At 44.3% G+C, this 7,223-nt stretch overlaps 1 pseudogene; it reads right to left on the bottom strand.

Moving 5' to 3' along the window:
* Positions 1-602: 602 nt before the first annotated feature.
* LOC143604095 (transcription factor HEC1 pseudogene) lies at positions 603-1,636 on the bottom strand (annotated as a pseudogene).
* Between the last annotated feature and the right edge of the window lie 5,587 nt (positions 1,637-7,223).

Genomic DNA, 7,223 nt, shown 5'->3' with positions numbered 1-7,223 from the left:
ACTATTTTGTTAATCCGACAACGAAAATAACATTTAAAAATCAGATGCTATTTTAGCTTTTTCATAGCAATAATATTATCCATTATAAGTTGGTTGTGACTCAATGGTAGAGCACTCACTTTATAAGTGAGAGGTAGGGGGATCAAACCTTACTACCACCAACTTATATGGGAGATATGAGGGATGACCCTGGCTTGCCAGGGTTCGAGTCCTGATCTCACCCGGTTTTACCGGCCCCTCGCTGTCGTGCCGTTTGGCGGGCGTGGGGGTCGGGTTTTATCCGGTGAATCCCTCAACAGGTGGACCGCTAGGGGCTCCGTCTGTCCGGACTAGTGACCGGCTCGGGATACCTTTAACTAATAGGGGCCGCGTACGAAGTACCCGGCGTTACTTAGTTGGCCGTTCAAAAAAAAAATAATATTATCCATTGAAACAATCAAACAACTAAAAGTAACATTTAAAAATCAGATGCTATTTTCCAAAAAAGGAAATGATTATTTTATAACGATAGTACAATTTGCATTGATTCCAAATCCTAAGATTTGTTGTCGCTATAATTGTTCTTAAGGTTAATAAAAGTATAAAACAACCTTCTACTTTCAATCAAAGCCTCTTTGATAAGCTTGATTTCCATTTGTACCCAAACAATATTCCTTTCGTTTTTTTTTTCTTTTTCTTAACGGCAAATTACTACACCATTTTTTATTATCTAAGCACCTAAATAGTGCTGAACATTTTGCGCCGATTGTTGATAAGCCTTTGTAGGCGTCCCCATCGGAATGTAACTCCCACTCGACATCGGCACTGGAAAACCAATCCCGGCCGCCGGCGGCGGCCGATTCTCTCCGGCTTTTTCCAGTGTCTGCACCTGATTCTTTAAAAACTTAACATAATGAATCGCTTCATCGAGCATGGAAGCCGTATCCATCTTGGTACCACCCGGTACAAGTCTTTGAAGTATCCTAATCTTCTCACTAATCCTCTCTCGTCGATGCCTAGCCGCCACACTTTGCGGGTCTTTCGAAATCTTCACATTCCTCCGCTTTGGCGGCTTAACCGATTCAGGGTCAATGTGAATCGGTTGCATTGCTGCTATTCGAAATATCATCTCCCTCATCGCGGCCATCGAATGCCGCTTCTGCTCAACCTCTCCTTCCTCACCTTTCCTCAACCTCGGACTCGACAGAAACTGCATCTCAGTTTCTGTTGGGGAGGTGAAGGAAATGGTGGTGGAAGGGTTGACTGCGTTCAACCCTTCCACCGAATATTGCATATTAGGATTACTTAGGTTGGTGCAACTACTGCTGCCTTGATCTAAGAACTCGGTTGACAAGTTCTTGTCGTCACCATAGACGTTACAAAAATCGGGTAGCTTGTCGAGTTGCATCAACATCATCATGTCTGTTTGGTCCTCGGAAATGGACCGAAGAAACTCAATGTCCATTGTTGAATAATAAGTATTTCCTTTTATAGTAACCCTTGTGGAAAAATGATAAAAATGGTCTTAAAAAGTTATATGGGCAGGGGAATGGGTGACTAAAGTGAAGAGAAAGATAGACTGGAAGTTGTATCAGAATGTATCAGAAATAGATAGATTGATAGATAGATAGATAGATAGATAGAGAATGAGTTTGGTTTTGTTGTGAGAACATCTTATCAACTCAACAGGACTATATCTATATATATATAACATGTTGATATTATATAAATTAATATATAAAAAAAATAAATATTTTTTATATATAATAGGAAAAATAAAAATTCTATTCCAATGTCACAAAGTTGGTGAGCTTATCCTTTTTTTGTTTTGTTTAATTTCTCGATAGTTCTCGATCCATTATATGCGTAGTTTGTATATAGAACAAATTATTTATGATCATATCGTATACTAGAATCAATGCTATCATTGATTGTTTGATTTGTTGGACAATGATGATTGACACTAATTTGCTCACTGCAAGTTAATATAAAATATTAGTTGTATATCATTAACAATTTATTATATAAAAGTTATGTTTTATCGAATTTGAATCTGTAAGCTTGCTAATTAAAATCATATAGTAATTTCTAAGGCGTGCTAATTACTTATGATGAAAATCAATAAAACGAATTAGACTTGACTTCATTTCTTATATTAGATTGCAATTAAACTAGGGTAAATAGTTGAAATCGTAAATGAATAAAGCAAACGAATGGTAGCTGGCTATAAGTCAAATGAGACCGTACTTTTATTCTATTTGGGAAGCGGTATAAACCTATAATGTTTGTTCTTGTGAAATGATGTATAATACAATTTTTTTTGGATAGTTTCTCAGAAAATAGCGTACGTCTTTTTTTGAGTGAAGAATTAGGGAATTATATTATTGTGATTGAAGAAGCGTGTATCGACTTACTTGTGTACGATCAACGTTCCTCGGGTACGAGTGTGCTATATCACCGATGGTTTTCCGAGATACGAGTTCTTCCACCTACAAAACGAACAGCACCGTGAGCTTACCCCTCAGAAAGGGACAGAGGGGTCCTCTTTGGGGTAACCCTCCGGTGTGAGAATCAGGTATTGTAGGAGAAGATAATCAGGATGTAAAAATGAGTAAAGGACTTAGAATATATTTTCTTGCCTACTTTTGCACTGTTGAGGTGGTGTGGTATTTATAGTATTAGGGTTTCCAATGATTGGGCTCAGACCCAATTAGGGCCTTTTTGGCCTCCTCCTATTGCTTCGCGCCACGTGTACTTAGGACACCTGGTGCTTTTTCATTGATTATTCTCTGACCAAGGTATTTCACCTGACCCATGTGCCATCACGTGGTGGCACATGGGCTTTGCTGAGTTGTCCACCCTTCATTGGCAGCTGTCAACATCAGCACATTCTTTATTCCTTAAAAGATACCTTCTGGAAGGTTGCGTGATGAGTACAATCATGGTTGTCCTTATCCTGATTTGGATTAGACTATTGTCTCATTTGTTGTGTGTCGCTTACGCGCGGCCTTTACGCGCCTATCCCGGGGATGCGCAAGGTCTTCTCCTTATTCTCACAGATGTTTCATGCGCTTGCGCGTATGTGATATGCGCCACGCGCAGATGTTTCATGCGCTTGCGCATAGGTTTTGGCTTTGTGTCTTCATGACATCCTGATTTCAAGCCTCTTGTCTATATCTTGTGGGTTGACCCGCCCCGCTCGATGTTAAGGCGGGTGCATACCCCTTCAAGCCCCCTAGTCTAATGTGTGTCTTGTCTCGCGCGAGCGAGGTAAGATAGATATTAGACTTAATAGTTTGCTTTTTCAATAGGGCTTGTTTTTTCTTTTTCTTTTCATGTACGCGCGTTGCGCGAAATTCCATCCCTTTGGTTAAAACGAATCGTCAATGCACGTGGTTGGTTGGTGTTGACATGCATCAGAGATAGAGACGTTATGTGTCAGACCTTTCGTGTGCTCGAGGTGCTACAGTGGCCTTTCACGTCTCCTCATGCAGTGTCAGGAACACGTGTCGCGCTCATGTTGGCCTACGCCTGCGAGTGGGGGCGTGTGAGCGTAGATCTGATTATTACTTGTTTCTCTTTCTCTCCCCTGGGCCTATAAAACCAAACCTTTTGAACGGTTTTTTCTTCATCTCCACTGTCATTTTCAGAGCTTTTGCCTATCATTTACATTCCGATTAAGAGCTTTCGTCTTCGTCCCTGAATTCCGTGCTTAGAGTAACCATATTGTTCGATTCGCAATTGTATGTCTGATAACCCAGACACCACAATTTCCCCTAGTAAAGGCCGTGTAAAATTAGTGGTTATGTCTACTTTGAAGAAAACCGGCAAGGGTATTCGGGTTGCCGAGGCTTCGTCGGAGGAGGGGGGAAAGAATAAAACGGCGAAAAGATGGGACGAAATCCCCTGCAAGTTGAAACAGCCTGAGCTTGATAGTCTCATTGCTTCTCAGGGTTTTCTCCCTGAGTATGGTTGTCTGCTCCCGGCAGCCGGGCAGACGGCGGCGGATCCTCCCGCCGGCTATATCTCTTTATATTCTTACTTTTTCACCCGCTGTAATCTTCGTCTTCCGATGACGAGGTTTATAGGTGCGCTCCTCCAATTTTACGGGATTCATATATCTCAAGTCCATCCCTGTGGATTAGTGCGCATGACTCATTTTGAGTTCACGTGCAAAGCTCAGCGCGAGGAGCCCACCCCTCGGCGCTTTCAATTTTTTTATAACCCGAAAATCCAAGATTCTTGGTTCTCATTCTCACCGCGCAGTCAGAAGGTTAAGTGCTGCACTGTTATCTTCAAAAGCCTTCATGACTGGGCTGAAAAATTCTTTTATATCAAGGCTGGTGTTATTCCCATTCGTATGACCATGCGCGCGATTACTTCCGCGCCCGCGGATGATGACGTTCTTAAGAATCCATCTGGCGGTGGGTTAAAAAATTAACTGCTGAACCATCCCCCGCCAAGAATATTTGCGAGGAAGCGTTGGTGGTGGTTGGTATGAGCAAGAGGTGGACTGACAGCGAGACTGAGCCTGTCATCCATGTTGATGGCTCAGGTGGGTTGTTTGTTCATTGCATTAATTTTGCGCAAGTATAATTCGTTTTGCTGATATCACTTGTCTTGTTTTATGCAGAAAGCAAGGAATACATCCACGCCGCCTATGACGAGCATACAGAAGGTGGCTCTGTCGCCCTGAACGCTGGGGAAGTTGCTTTCCCTGATCGCTTCGATGATATGTTCATCCCTGTCGACTTAGAATTTTGCTTTGACAGCGATGCGCCTGGTAAGCCCTTGTATTTGTGTTTAGGCCCTTAGAATACCAAATTTGGTTTTAACATTTCTGTTGCGCGTATTGTAGATGCGCTCGCTAATTATGGGTTGGAGCCTGTGGAAGAGGAAGGGGAGGAGGAAGAAGCTGAAGCGCAAAAACTCAAGCGCAAGGCTAAAGGCAAAACTGGCGCAGGGGCCAGTAAAAAACGGAAAAAAGATGATGCCTCTGTTGCCCCGAATCTTCCTCCTACTCAAGTGAAGGGACTTGAGAAAACCAAGGGTTTTACTTCCAAGTTTTCCTCGTCTTCTTTGCCTCAAGGTGTGGGCAATCCTCCAGTCCACACGAGGTATGGTGCTGCCACCTCATCTCTGCGCGCGGCAGACAAGGAAAGCGGTGTTGCGCCTGCTGTTTCATCTTCTCCAACAGGTATACTTTGTTTATATTTTGTGGTTTTATGAGCGTGATTCCGATAGAGTTATTAATGAAGCTTTGTTCACTCAAATGTTTGTAGAGCCGGCAACGTTGGTGGCTCAACCTCAGGCGCAGCAAGGTGCCAAGGCTATGCCGAAAATTGTTTTGAAGTCCTCTGTTTTGCCCTCAAAAAGGGGGAAAATGGACTTCATGGCGATGCTTAATTCGCGGACTGCGGTGCGCCAAGGTATTTATTGCGCTTTGATTGTCTGATTTTTTCCTTTAGTTCAAGTCATGAATCATTTCTCCTTGTTGGTTTTTTCATAGGAATTATAGCTGGCACACAAGCTGCTGGTGGCACTGCTAGCGCTGGCGCCGTTAGTTCTGCTCCTGCTCCAACAAGTACTGAATCTCCCCTCATTGGGATCACTAAGGAGCAGGAGACTATATTTCGCGCTACTCTAACAGCGTCAAGACCTCCCTCACCTCCTCCTGCGCGCAGCCCTCCTCGCGAGACTATTTTTGATTCTTCCAAGTCGCAGGAGAAGAGACCTGTTATAGAGGATGACGAGGAGGTTAATTTTGAAAATTCTGATGGTGGCTGCGTAAGCCCTATAGCGCCACGAGATTTCGTGGCGCAGCCTTTTTCTCATGGGGCAGGCAGAAGCTCATCAGCTGGCGCTAATCTTTCTGCCGGTTCTCCTCAGGTATAAGTTTATTTTGCTCCGCTGTGCGGACTTCCAAATTAGTGTTTAGATAACTAAAACGTTTCTTTGCGTTGCTTTGTGTTTGTAGGGAGCCGATCACATATATCGCCCGAGCTGGAGTATCACTGAAGAGAGCTCATTCCAATCCTTGGGCGTATGTGAAGACTTTTGGGCTCACTTTGTTCCTCCAGCTGAAAGGAGGTTTCAAGAGGACCGCGCTCGCGTGGATTTGCTTAATGACCACCTTTTTGCTGGGTCTGTGTTTTTTGCTGCCTCCCAAGAGCTTCGCAATGATTATATAAAGGTACGTGATGCCCTTGTGGAGGTCAAGCAAGAGGCTAAGATTTCTGCTTGGAATCTTTCTGATGCCCGAGAGAAAGCTGAGAAACTACAAGCAGAACTTAGCGAGAACCGGGCAAGTTCCAACGCTGCTTTTGTGAAGCGCGGGCTTGAGCTGCAAGCTGCGTGAGAGAAACTGCAAGTGGCAGAGGCAGATGCGGCAAAGCACGCGCGTCAAGCGCGTGACCTGGAGTTGGCAGTGGAGGCGCGTGACCGAACTATTGCGCAGGTTAATACTGAAAAATCTTTGTTGGAAAGTGAGGTTGCGCGCCTGAAAGAAGAGCTTGTTACTGCGCAAGCAGAGAAGAAAGAGGCCTTGGCGGCGGCGGCGTCCGAAAAGGAAGAGCTGAAGCAAGCCAAAGAAACTGTTGAGTTGTTAAACTCTCAGATTCCTGCTTTTGAGACGTCTGTCTCTTCTCTTGCGCAGGATCGTCATTGGCTGATTTCACAGGGTGTGACTCGTTGCGCTTATGCCATGAAATATTCAGACGAGTTCCAGACCCTTGTGATGGACTGTAATGCGGCGTCGCGCTTGGTGGGTCGGGCTGAGGGGTTTAAGGATGGTTATGAATATGGCATGCTAAAGAAGAATCCATCCGACTACCCTTATCAGCTTAACGCTGTCTGCGCTGACATGACTGAGGTGGGGGAGAAGTACTTGAATACTCCAATTCCCATCCTTGAGCAGGTATTTTAACCTTAATGATTTTACTTGACTTATTTTCATAATCTTTTGTACTTATACTGTTCCTTGTGACTTGCAGATAGCCGCGCTTGCTGACCAGCCCGATCTTGGCGCTTTAAAGAAATTACTTGATGAATGTGAAGGGATTGGTGGCAATGATGATGGCGCGGGCAACGCTACCTCTGCCAGCGGCTCTGGCGTGGCCAAAGGACCTACTCCTGACGCTATCATGACAGAAGACGACTATATTCAAGACGAACAGCTTGATTATGGTAAGTTTGGAGATGACGAGGAGCGGGCTGCGCCAGATGCTGAGGGAGGAAATAACGAT

This window comes from Bidens hawaiensis, unplaced genomic scaffold (genome assembly GCF_021521415.1).
Source record: "Bidens hawaiensis isolate Kalapana, Puna unplaced genomic scaffold, B.hawaiensis_p1.1 tig00063908_1, whole genome shotgun sequence".
NCBI lineage: Eukaryota > Viridiplantae > Streptophyta > Magnoliopsida > Asterales > Asteraceae > Bidens > Bidens hawaiensis.
The sequence above is the reverse complement of the archived record's forward strand: the minus strand, read 5'-3'. Positions and strand labels throughout refer to the sequence as shown.